Source organism: Helianthus annuus, chromosome 6, assembly GCF_002127325.2.
Source record: "Helianthus annuus cultivar XRQ/B chromosome 6, HanXRQr2.0-SUNRISE, whole genome shotgun sequence".
In the NCBI taxonomy this organism is placed as follows: Eukaryota; Viridiplantae; Streptophyta; class Magnoliopsida; order Asterales; family Asteraceae; genus Helianthus; species Helianthus annuus.
The window spans coordinates 90,218,673-90,230,292 of NC_035438.2; positions in this window are offsets into that span (position 1 = coordinate 90,218,673).

An 11,620-nucleotide genomic window follows, 5' to 3' on the forward strand; every position below is an offset into this window, starting at 1 on the left:
CACGTAATCATTCACTTAACATACATACATGTACGTAATAGTAAAACATTCATTAAAACACACAAGTCACATAACATTCAATAAGCATTCGCTTAATCAATCAAGTTCACATAGTCGTGCCATAATCGTTACATCAAAGCAAGTCTAAAGTCCGAGTTGTCACAACAACTGCAGGGTATACTACCTGCTTGTGCAGCTGCAAGTGCCGCAGCAACTTGTTCATTGATGAGAGCCGTCAACTGGGCTTGAGTCAAGTTAATACGTCCGGCCATGATCTTCATAGCAAATGTGACATAAGTGAGAGAGGTTCGCGAATAGTGCGATGACAGAAGAGAGTAAGCACACAAGTGTTCTCAAGCAATAACGAATAGTAGGCAATGTAATCTAGGCATACCACGAGCAAAGTTCTATGTAATTCTAGAATGTAGGCAATAAACATAAACCATATTACCTATGATGTTGAGTCTTGCACGTGGAGCGAGGCGTCGTTGTGGATCGTTGAGCACTGTACTGGTTATAGTCTGGTTTTAATAAAAACGTTTTCCCCATATTAAAACCAAGTTCTCTATAACCAATGGCTCTGATACCAATCTGTCACACCCCCAAAATCCAGGCGCGGAGTACCACCGCTTGGAGGCGTGACTGACCAGGATCAAGCCACCAATCATATTGAACATGTAATAATAATTAAGTGTAAATGTAATTCATCACAATACAATTGGTGTTCATTTCAAAACATAGTATAAGTAGCAGAAGCATAGTATGAAAAATCCAACACAAGTGTTAAGTTTAAAGAGTCATAGTGTTTTCATCGAAACACCCACAATCCATGTCCACAACGACCGCGCCTCCCGTGCAAGCTCCATGAATACCTATGGTCCTGCAAGGCATGTAACAGAAAGTCAACAAGTAGTTGAGCAAGTTCACAGTAAATAAGTTCGTAATAGTAAGTTCGTTGCATCACCATGCGTCATTAACTAAGTCAATTGTATGTTCATTTAGTGGGGGCTTCCCATGTGTGTATGTACTAGACTAGAGGTAACCATGAGTGTTCTTCTTAACCCGAGAACAGTAGTATGTACGAGGTTTACGTAGGTTTTACGTAAGTGTCCTTCATATCCCGAGGACAGTGGTACGCGGGGGTTTACGTAGGTTTTACGTAAGTGTCCTTCATAACCCTAGGACAGTAGTATGTATGAGTTTACGTAGGTTTTACATAAGTGTCCCTCGAACCCTGAGGACAGTAGTAAGCACAAGTATTACGTAGGTTTTACGTAAGGGTCCTTCGCAACCGAGGACGATGGTAGATAGTCTAGTAACAGTGTAATCCAAATAATTCATCAATCCTTTTCCTTCAATCCCATTCCCTACCCACCGGGAATCCCATGCCTTGGTAAGAGTGTGAACTCACCTTGGTTTGCTCGGTGTTATTGTGCTTCTAGTGTTAATTACTGGTCAGGTCCGTTACACACGACCTAGGGTACATTGCACATAAACTCGATGTAAGTGTTTACGTTCAACTAAGGTTTACAATTCCTAGATGTCCAAACAACTGTGTTCCGTGTGATAATTGTTTACAGATTGACATGACATAGTTTGCACATACATACAGTAACATACAGTATCATATCATACAGTAACATGCAAGGTGTTCTTCGTACAGGGTTTTGAACTTAGCATCATAAGTAAACTCAGACCTTTCAAGAATTAACAGAATTCGGATCATGCACTACTTATAAAATTCGGACCACATTTCATTTACCAAATTCGGACTATATATCATTAAGTCAAAACTCAGACCAAACACGCCCTTATGAAACTCGGACTATATATATCATTCAATCAAAACTCGGATCTTTATAGACATTAACAATAAAGCTCGGACCAACAACCCTTTACTAAACTCGGACCTAACATCAAGCATAAAACTCGGTCCATACATCATCCTAAAACTCGGACCATACTTCATTACCAAAATTCGGACCAAGCATTTCAACATAAAACTCGGACATGTGCATTCCATAAAACTCGGACTCAAGGAGTCCTTATGAAATTCGGACTTTACTTTCCTTTACAAAAATTCGGACAATGTTCATTTACAAAACCCGGATCAAGCATTCAATCAAAGCTCGGACTTCGTGACTTCACAAAACCCTGACACAAATCTTCGGACTAACCATCAATCATACGAAATATTCAAAACCTAATCACAGTTTCCAATGGAACAGTTACAGGACGATCAAAACCCTACTTTTCATACATTGGCAATGCTGTAATCTAATCAACAATCAAAGATCTCTATCATATCAGGCACCTTAGTGTCAGGCAAGTGATTACACAACTAATCATAAACCATTTCACAATAATCAGAATGATCAATAAACACAGAACCATTGTTTGGAGAACTAGGGTTTTGCATGAATCAAATAACCAATGATTAACAACAAACAATCATTAAACGTTTACCTTAGATTGATTCTAGATGAAGAGAGAGATCAAAAGTGATGATTGAGAGCTTGTGCCAACAAGAATGATGAAAAAGATGATTGCAGTAGATGATTGTAGAGGAAGATTGAAATACGTATATGATTTGTGAGAGAGGTTAGGGTTAAGAGTTATTAAGGTTTCACTAATTACTCTACTCACCCCTAAGTATCATCTTTTACATAAAACACACACACCACATATAATTTAGAGTTAAGGCACAAAGTTCTCATGTAAGTCAAATAAGGCATAAAGTAATGCATAGTTCCATGCAATGCTAAAGATTGTGTGACCAACTTAATTGTGTTAAGTTAAAGCATTAACCTGAAGTTACGGGTTGTCACAACTATGTACTCACTTGAGATTGCAAGTATCCTTGATTAAGTGTCCTAACAAAGCTCGGGAAATCAAGGAATCAAGTGGCACCTACTATGGAATCACTATGTTAAATAATCGGATCCTAAATCGAGAGATAGGATAGAATGAAGTCCTATAAATCAAATGAGTATTGGAACTCACATGGCATGATTTAATAGACCTAACATTCTTATTTGGAAGTCTACCTAAGTGCTTTTGACCCGTTTCGACCCATTATGGTAGTATAAGCCACTATAATGCGTCGTTTGCATAAAACTATGGTCGGATGGTTATCTATGTGCTATGTCAAGTCTTACATGCCCAATTATGCCTAAACATGTTACTAAATCAAATTATATGTCAAAAAGTTGATCACATATGCAAAATAAGGATTTATGCTTTAAAAGGGCGTTTTGGTCATTTCCTATGGGCATATAAGCTAACTAACAAATGACTAACCAATCCTATGTGATCATAAGGTATAACCTCAGAGGTTAATCCCTATGCAACTATGATCAATAAGCGAGCTTGGTCGGATCCTAATGATTGACCAAACGGGTCGGGTTCGAAAGTCTAAGCGGTTGTTTAGACCGCTTAACTTACGACCCTAAACAAGCACTAACTAATAGTGATGAGTTAAACATGTCAAAACATGTTTAACCTACTGATTTGGTATCAAAACAAAGAGTTTTGATACCTAAAAGTAGTTCCGTTGCAAAATGCGTGCTAAAACGCATTTTGACCGAAACTTTGACTCTCCCCTACACCTAGTTACCGTGGTAATCAATAGGTAAAATCACTAAGGATTATAACCATCGTGATTACAATCACGTTGCAAAGTTCAACCGAACTTTGCGTTGACCATGGACTGGTCAAACTGAAAGTCAAACACTGTTTGACTTTTTAAACTAGGAAAGCAAATAAAAGAATGAAGGAATGCTCACTAAAGGTCCTTGCTATCTTTTCTACAAATAATAAGTTTCCAATCACTTGAGAGAGCTCCCAATCAGATTAGAGAAGAGATAAGAGAGGAATGAGCAAATGAAATGGAAGTTGGCCATGCTATTTATACTTGTAGCAAGTTCATAGGATAATGCCATTTGTTTGTGTAACCTCCAAGCAAGAATCATGGCCATACAATTGTCACAAGCAGGTACAAAGCCTTGGGGAGGTGTTAACTTGCTCATCACACCAAGAAATTTGCATAACAGCCCCTAAATTATCAAACAGTTGCTGAAAATCAAATTTCTGTCGCTGGGCATGCCTTACGTACCGTAAGGACATGTGCATACGGTCCGTAAGCTACTTGATTTTTGATACATTTTTTGCACGTTTAAGCCCGGTTAACCTAATTTGAAAGCTCTAAAATGAAGTTAAAGTATAGGGAACTTAAAATATGCTCAAAAATATCTCGGATGTCGGTTCGTTTGGTCGTACAGTTGCGTTGTTCGGTTAATTACGACAGAAGTCGTAACGAACGCAAAAACGATCCAAATTAAGCGACGAATGAAGTTTTAGCATGCCAATCACTAAAATAAAATATTTTAATGATTACATAAAATTTTGGATGTCCAGATGTGGCCAGAACGTAAGATATGCGCGGAAATGCAAACTTACGCCGATTTTGACACTTTTAGTCCCTGTAAGATCATGTAGGCATATTTTCGCACACCGAACCACTCAAAGCTTATTTCTAAGATATGTTTAGGTTATATGGGGTATGTTTAGCTTATGATCAAGTTCCGGACAGTACGTTACCTTACGAGTCGGTATAGTTTCGCAGTTTGACGCAAATAGTCCCTGCGATCGAATAAACTTGTTTTTTCCGTACCAAACCTTCCAAAACTTATTTCTAAGTTATTTAAAGGTTATTTAAGGTAAGTTAAGCCTATTTCACTATCCCGGAGTGTTTGTCGCATTAAACTGATTACGTTTATGTCACACCCTGTCTTTTGCGGAAGCGTATGATGTGTGACTAGTTTGTTATCATTGCATTCAATCATAATAAACAACTACATGATTAAAACGATGTTCATAGATTCAGAAAATCTTGAGTATTACAACACTTAATTACTTAAGTTTTAAAACAAAACCTTCATCTAGGTTACAATTCAACAAAAGTGGATGACATCTAAGCTTGTAGTCTACTTCTAGTTACGACACTTGCGCCCAAGATCCATCCTGTCACCTGAAATGCAAGTAATTTTGGAAAAACATCAACATAAAGTTGAGCGAGTTCATGCATTTTGCATACCATGTATGAAAACAGGGTATGTATCTTGTTTAAATAAAGTGTTCTTGTATAAATCAAGTTTTCTTGTGTACACCACGTATTAATTGAATGTTTGTACAAAGACATTAAGGAATGTGAGGACATATGGAGCATTAGTGTTGGCTCCTTTAAGGCATGTGAGGACTTATGGAACATTAGTGTTGGATCCTTTAAGACATGTGAGAACATATGGAGCATTAGTGTTGGCTCCTTTACTGTGTCGATTACCCTCGACTGTGTCGATTAACCTCGACTGTGTCGATTTCCCTCGACAGTGTCGATTAACCTCGACTATGTCAATTACCCTCGACTGGAACTCCGAAGCACTACTAGGTACAAGTTTTGACCATGAGTGGGGTTCGGCCGTACCCTTTAGATCTAACCATCGTCCTTAATTAAGTGTTATTGGCATTTCAATATCTAGTCTATGCTCACATGATCTAGTATTTTCTAGGCATTTCTTAAAGCACATCATACTCGGTTCTCGTTCTCACCAAGTGTGCTTCTCGTATTTTTGTATTCTCAATTCGTATTGCACCCGGTACTCGTTCTCACCAAGAGTGCTTCTTGTATTCTTACCACTTGTAAAAATTGTAGTATTTGTAACATGTATTTCACCCCCGAGAGTTATAAAAACCAAAAACAATTAAAGAGAAGGGGGAGCATGAACTCACAACTTTGCGTTCCTTGCGTCGTAAACTTCACTGGATTTGCTTAGCTAGCGTCGTGACCTAAACGTGTTTTATTAACGTTAGTCACTAGACTTGTGTCGCACAAGTACAAGTCACTATCTTTTGTGTACGTATTCTTGTGTTAAAAATAAGTTATATTTTTAACTAAGTGTCTTACTTATATTATTTTCTCAAAAATAAATATAAGTATTTTGTATTCTGCACTTTGCACCCGAATTATGTATTTTGTCTAAGTATGTTGTATGTGTATTTGCAAGTACTAATATACTAGCACATATTATAGATACCACATACGTCTAGCACAAAGTTTTGTAATCAACAAATATATATACTTTTCCTCAGAAAACATACTCGACATTTAGACACGCAAATTACAACTTATGTCATTTCAACTTAAATATCCAAAACTAGGCTGTTTTCGAGCATTTTAATAAAATAGTTATCTTATTTCAAAAATTCCCACTTTTTACAGAAGGTGCTAAACGATCCAAATATTATTGTGTAAAAATCTCGGGATCCGATTCATTACCAATATTTTATTAAAAATCATTTTCCGGACTGCAATCAGATTCATTATTTTCTGACTGCAGCCCACGGAATAATTCACTAAAAAGTCATTGTAAGTCGGATTGACGAAATTCCAGTGGGACAATTACTACGACATCAGTATCCATCTACAGTACCAGTTTCATGATCTAACACTACACAGAACTCAAGTTATGATAGAAAACAGAACGTATATTTTCAGCAGAAAAATGCAGCTCTAGCTGCTGTTACAGAATGACACTTTAAAAATAGTAAACGAAGTCCAAAAATTATGATTCTAGTGCCATTAGAACCGTATTTCATAATACATAAATCTAGGCTTCAGAAAATACATTTTTTGTTAAGTTACGGTTCTGTTACAGCCAACTGAAGTTGGCTGTAAAAGCTCGGACAGAAACTGTTTTCAGCTTTTAGTCTTTCTAACTCGTTTTCGATCGATTCCGTTAACATGTTTAGTGATCACAACAACAACAAACATCAACATTAACCAGAAAATCATCAAGTAATCAACATCATGTTCACTACAACATCCTTCTACAACATTTCATCATGTAAATGTTCATGTAAAGCTTTATGTTTGAATCTAGTTTATGGTTCTTTAGAGTTCTATCTTTTTAACCATTAATCATCATTAACCACTTAAATAACAAGTAAAATGCAAGGATCTAAGTGCTTACCACTAGCACAAGGCTAGGGGAGTTCAAGAGTGTAAATGCGGTGGATAAAAGAAAATGAGAGAGGTCCTTCCACTTCTGAGAACTCCAAGCTTCCGAACTTAGTTCCTTTCACCTCTAGATCACCATGGAATGCATGAAGGATGGTTGAAAATGGAGGTGATGCGGTGGGGTGTTGAGGCCGTAGCCATGGAGGAGAGGAGAGAGTTTGAGGTGTGTTGAGTTGTTGGGGAATGATGGTTATGTTGTGATTTAAGGTTTTTATAATAATCCTCCTAGCATATGGCATATGTTGTTGGAATATTCCATGGCACATCTTATAAAATATAGCAATAAAATCCCATGTGGGTCCCTTGCCTCCCAACCATCCAACATGGGGGGGGGGGATTACTAGTTATGTTTCAACTAGATAGTTAGTGATCTGGTTAGAGTTTTATGTACTTAGTTAGGGTTATATGTGTCATGATGTATTAGGATGTGTTATGGTGTTTGGGGACCCTAACTAGCTTAGAAAAATAAGAACATTGCTTCTAGCAATATTTTGGTGTTCCGGGTAATATCCGGTTGTTCAGTTAAATACCGATTCGTTTAAGTGCTAAATTGCACCGTTTTGTGTCTTTCAAGTGTCCTTTTGTAACACTTTCAATCCCCGACACTTAGGGAAGTATCTTGGATGATAAAACATAAATTCTGCATGAAATTTATGTGTTAAAATCTATTTTATAGCTGAATTTTATAAATTTCTGCACTTAAAGTGCGTTTCGGGTGGTTTTTAGTGCGTATTTTAGCTTCCGGAATGCCTATATTAAAACCCTTGTATGAACTCTTGGGTTTTAGTGCATTCTTGACGTTGGACCTACACCTAGACTCCAATTCTAATGTCTGATTGCTTTCTGCAGTTCTGTTGACATGATGTGTCTTACCGGTGAGTTTACTAGTATTTCTGACGCAACGCTCTCGTTAATGCTTAAAGCAATATGTGGTAGTATAAAACGTGCATGAATTCACTTGCATGGAATTCAAAAATTTATTTGTCTGGTAAACTAGATCATGCACAGTCATTAAAGCACAAATTACTATTTATTGAGTGTACGGAATGTACGGAAAAGTGATGGTTGTCACACTTTACGCACCAGTGCGCGTATAACCTTCCAGAAAGCGATTTAAAGCTCAAAATCGAACAAGAATTGATATGTGCAAAAGATACACATATTTATACAAATCCCAAGTATGAAACACAATATTTCATTGATTTGGAATTTGTTTGGTGTTCGTGGTGACACAGGTGTCACAGTCTCCCCTACTTTAGGAAATTTCGTCCCGAAATTTAATTCTAGAGGAAACTTGTGAAGACAACTATGATTGTTTTGCTTTCGAATGAATCCTCCGTTTCCCAAGTAGAATTCTAGGTCACGTTTGGATTCTTAGTGAATCTGTTAATTGCCAAGATGTTGTCATTGTAGTAACAAAAACATGGAGTTCCGAACAACGGGTAGGAGAATGTTTCCTACGAAGACTATTATAGGAAACTCTCGTGTGCTCGAAATCAGAGTCAGAGATTGCAAAATAGAATGATATTGGTCAAGGTCCAGGACTTCTAGTGACTTGAATAACGCTACATTCGCAATGTATTAAGGAACACTTATATATAGGAAGTACCAGCGGCGTATCCACCATGCCCTTTTTACATTGTTCCCGTCTCGTTATTCTCATCACTATAGGTCTTAACACATGACAAAACTTGTTGTGGTTTCTGTGCACTGAATTCCATAATTACGTATGCATCCATAATTACGTAATTCCTTGCACAGTCCGCACAGTTCATTTCATAATGTGTAGGGTAAAATCAATCGAACAAACAATGAAATGACTTGACTAGATCACCAACAGATCTTTTTAATTAAATCAACGAATGATCTTTTTAACTAGATCAACACATGATCTCCTTATCTAGATCGTCGTATGATCTCTTTAAATAGACCATTTAACGGATCTTTGTAACTCAAAAACCAATAATCGTTTTGAAACAGCACTTTGGAATCGAAGGTTCTGACTATTTGCATAGAAAGCTCCTTAAGGATTTAAGATAGTACTTTGAGTATCCTTCTAAGAATCTAACATATGAAAATACGGAAAATTCCACCAGGACTTAGGTAGCGAGCTTTAGAATTACATATAAACACAAAATCACAAAATTGTGTATTCGTTAATTTAGTTATTAGCTCGTTCATGAATTAATGCATTTTGAAGTACACTAGAAATCCAATCACGGACTTCAATTAGTACTTTAAAACATCCTCAAGAATCTAACTATGAAGATAGGAAAATCTTTATAAGGATTTGGAATTCGTGTAATGAATATGTTTTGAAGTCCATGTACTAGGCATGTTAAAGCAACACACGAAGCAAAATGTACTTGATAATCGTGTACATAGTCACAATACATGGGTCCAGTTAAAGGCCCACGAAGGTACATTTAGATATCAAATCAGGGATTTGAAGTGGTACTTCAAGTATTTGCTTAAGAAATTACAATTTGTACCCTGTACTTTTGTCTCTTTAAAAGAAACTAGTACTTGGGATTTTAGGGAAGACCACAAGTGATCACAAAATGAAAGAACCACATGAGAAGTTTGTTCTGGAAAGAACATAGTTCTTTGGTGTCGGTATTTGTAGGGGTATGTCAACACACACACAATCATATCATCTTTGGAAATAAAATTGGAACAACAATTTTATTTATATAATTGTTGAATTGTTTCAAATGTCAAAAGATAACAACAAGGAAAATACAAAAGTCTAATTGTTCACTGCTGCATTGTCATTTGCATTTGCCTCGTTTATGTTAAATGCTCGTCCGCGTGCTGGATTTGCATTAACACGTCTTGGGCAATTGTTTCGGTAGTGAGTAAGATCACCACAGTTGTAGCACGATCCAGGTGGAAACTGTGCTTGAACAGCAGCAAGATTTGCAGCATTTTGGTTTTGGATAACATGGCGACATGTATTGACCAAGTGTCCCAATTGCCCATAGTGGGTACACTTGTGACACGGTGTCTGATTCACATGAGGACGGTTGCATTTGTTGCACAAGGGTGCAGTACCAATATAGTTCTTCCTAGCACGAGGTTGTGTTGGATGATTTGGTGCAACCTGATCATTCTGAGCAACCACTATGAAGTTTTGTGAAGCCTTACGCTTCTTCGACTTCTTAGAGGACTCGGTCTGTTTATCCTTTGGTTTCTTTTGTGCCGGCTTGTCAGATGGTTTCTGATCGCCCTTTCGGAAAAGCTTACCCTTCCTGATTTGAGATTCAGTCAGGGTGGCGGATAGTTCAATGGCTTGTCTGACGGTAGTGGGGTTACTACCAGTAACAATATCCTGAACTGGGTCAGGGAGGCCATCGATATATCTTTCAATCGCCTTATCCAAAGGCATAACCATGGTAGGACATAACAGACTCAACTCCTCGTAACGATCAGTGTAGGCTCGATGTTCACCGCTGTCTTGTTTGAGATCGTTAAATTCCCGTTCTAAAGCCCTAAGCTCATGACGAGGGCAGAATTCCTTCATCATTAGAGCCCGAAGCTCTTCCCAGGTTTGTGCCATTGCTATATCGGCACCTCGATCCCTCATTATGTCGTTCCACCATGTGAGTGCTCTTTTCGCTTGTTTGGGCATTGTACATTGTCACACCCCCAAAATCCACCTGCGGAGTATCACCGCTTGGGAGCGTGACTGACCAGGATCAAGCCACCAATCATATCGAACATGTAATTAATGTCAAGTATAATAAATGTAAACAAATCATTCAATACGATTGATGTTCCAACAAAACATAGTTTAAGTTGCGGAAGCGTAACAATGAGAATCCAATGTATGTAAATAGTTCAAGTGTTGTAAGTTTATCAAAACATCCACGATCCATGCACCACAACGACCTGCTCCTCCCTGTGCAAGCTCCATATGTACCTAATGTCCTGCAAGGCATGCAGCAGAGAGTCAACGACTAGTTGAGCGAGTTCACAGTTAACAGTTCAGTAATAGTATAGCGTGAGTAGTAGTATGTTCGTTCGTTATGTCACGTATCGTATTAGTTTCCATCGCGGCCTCCCAGGCAGGTATGCGAAGATATTAGGGGATGTTCATCCCAAGTATTCTAGACTAGGTTTATCCGTATCGCGGCCTACCAGGCAGGTGTGCGAAGTTTAGTAAAGTACAGTTCGCGGCCTTCCAAAGGCAGGTGTGCGAAGTCAGTCATAATATCGCGGCCAACCCTTGGCAGGTGTGCGAAGATCAGTTCAATAAGTTTTACTAGTCTAGTCGTTGTTCAATCAGTGAGATATGTACCATAGTTCATCAGATCACATCACTACGTTCCCGTATAGATAAGTACCAGTAAATAATCAAATCCCATTCCCACCCTGGGAACCCCATGCCTTGGCTGTGTGAACTCACCTTGGTTTGCTCGGTATGTTATTGCTTCTAAGGTTTGCTAACCGTCTAAGTCCGTTACACACGACCTAGGATGCATTGCACATGATTCGATGTAAGTGTTACATTCAAGTAGGGTTTACATGTTACTTATGTTTAAC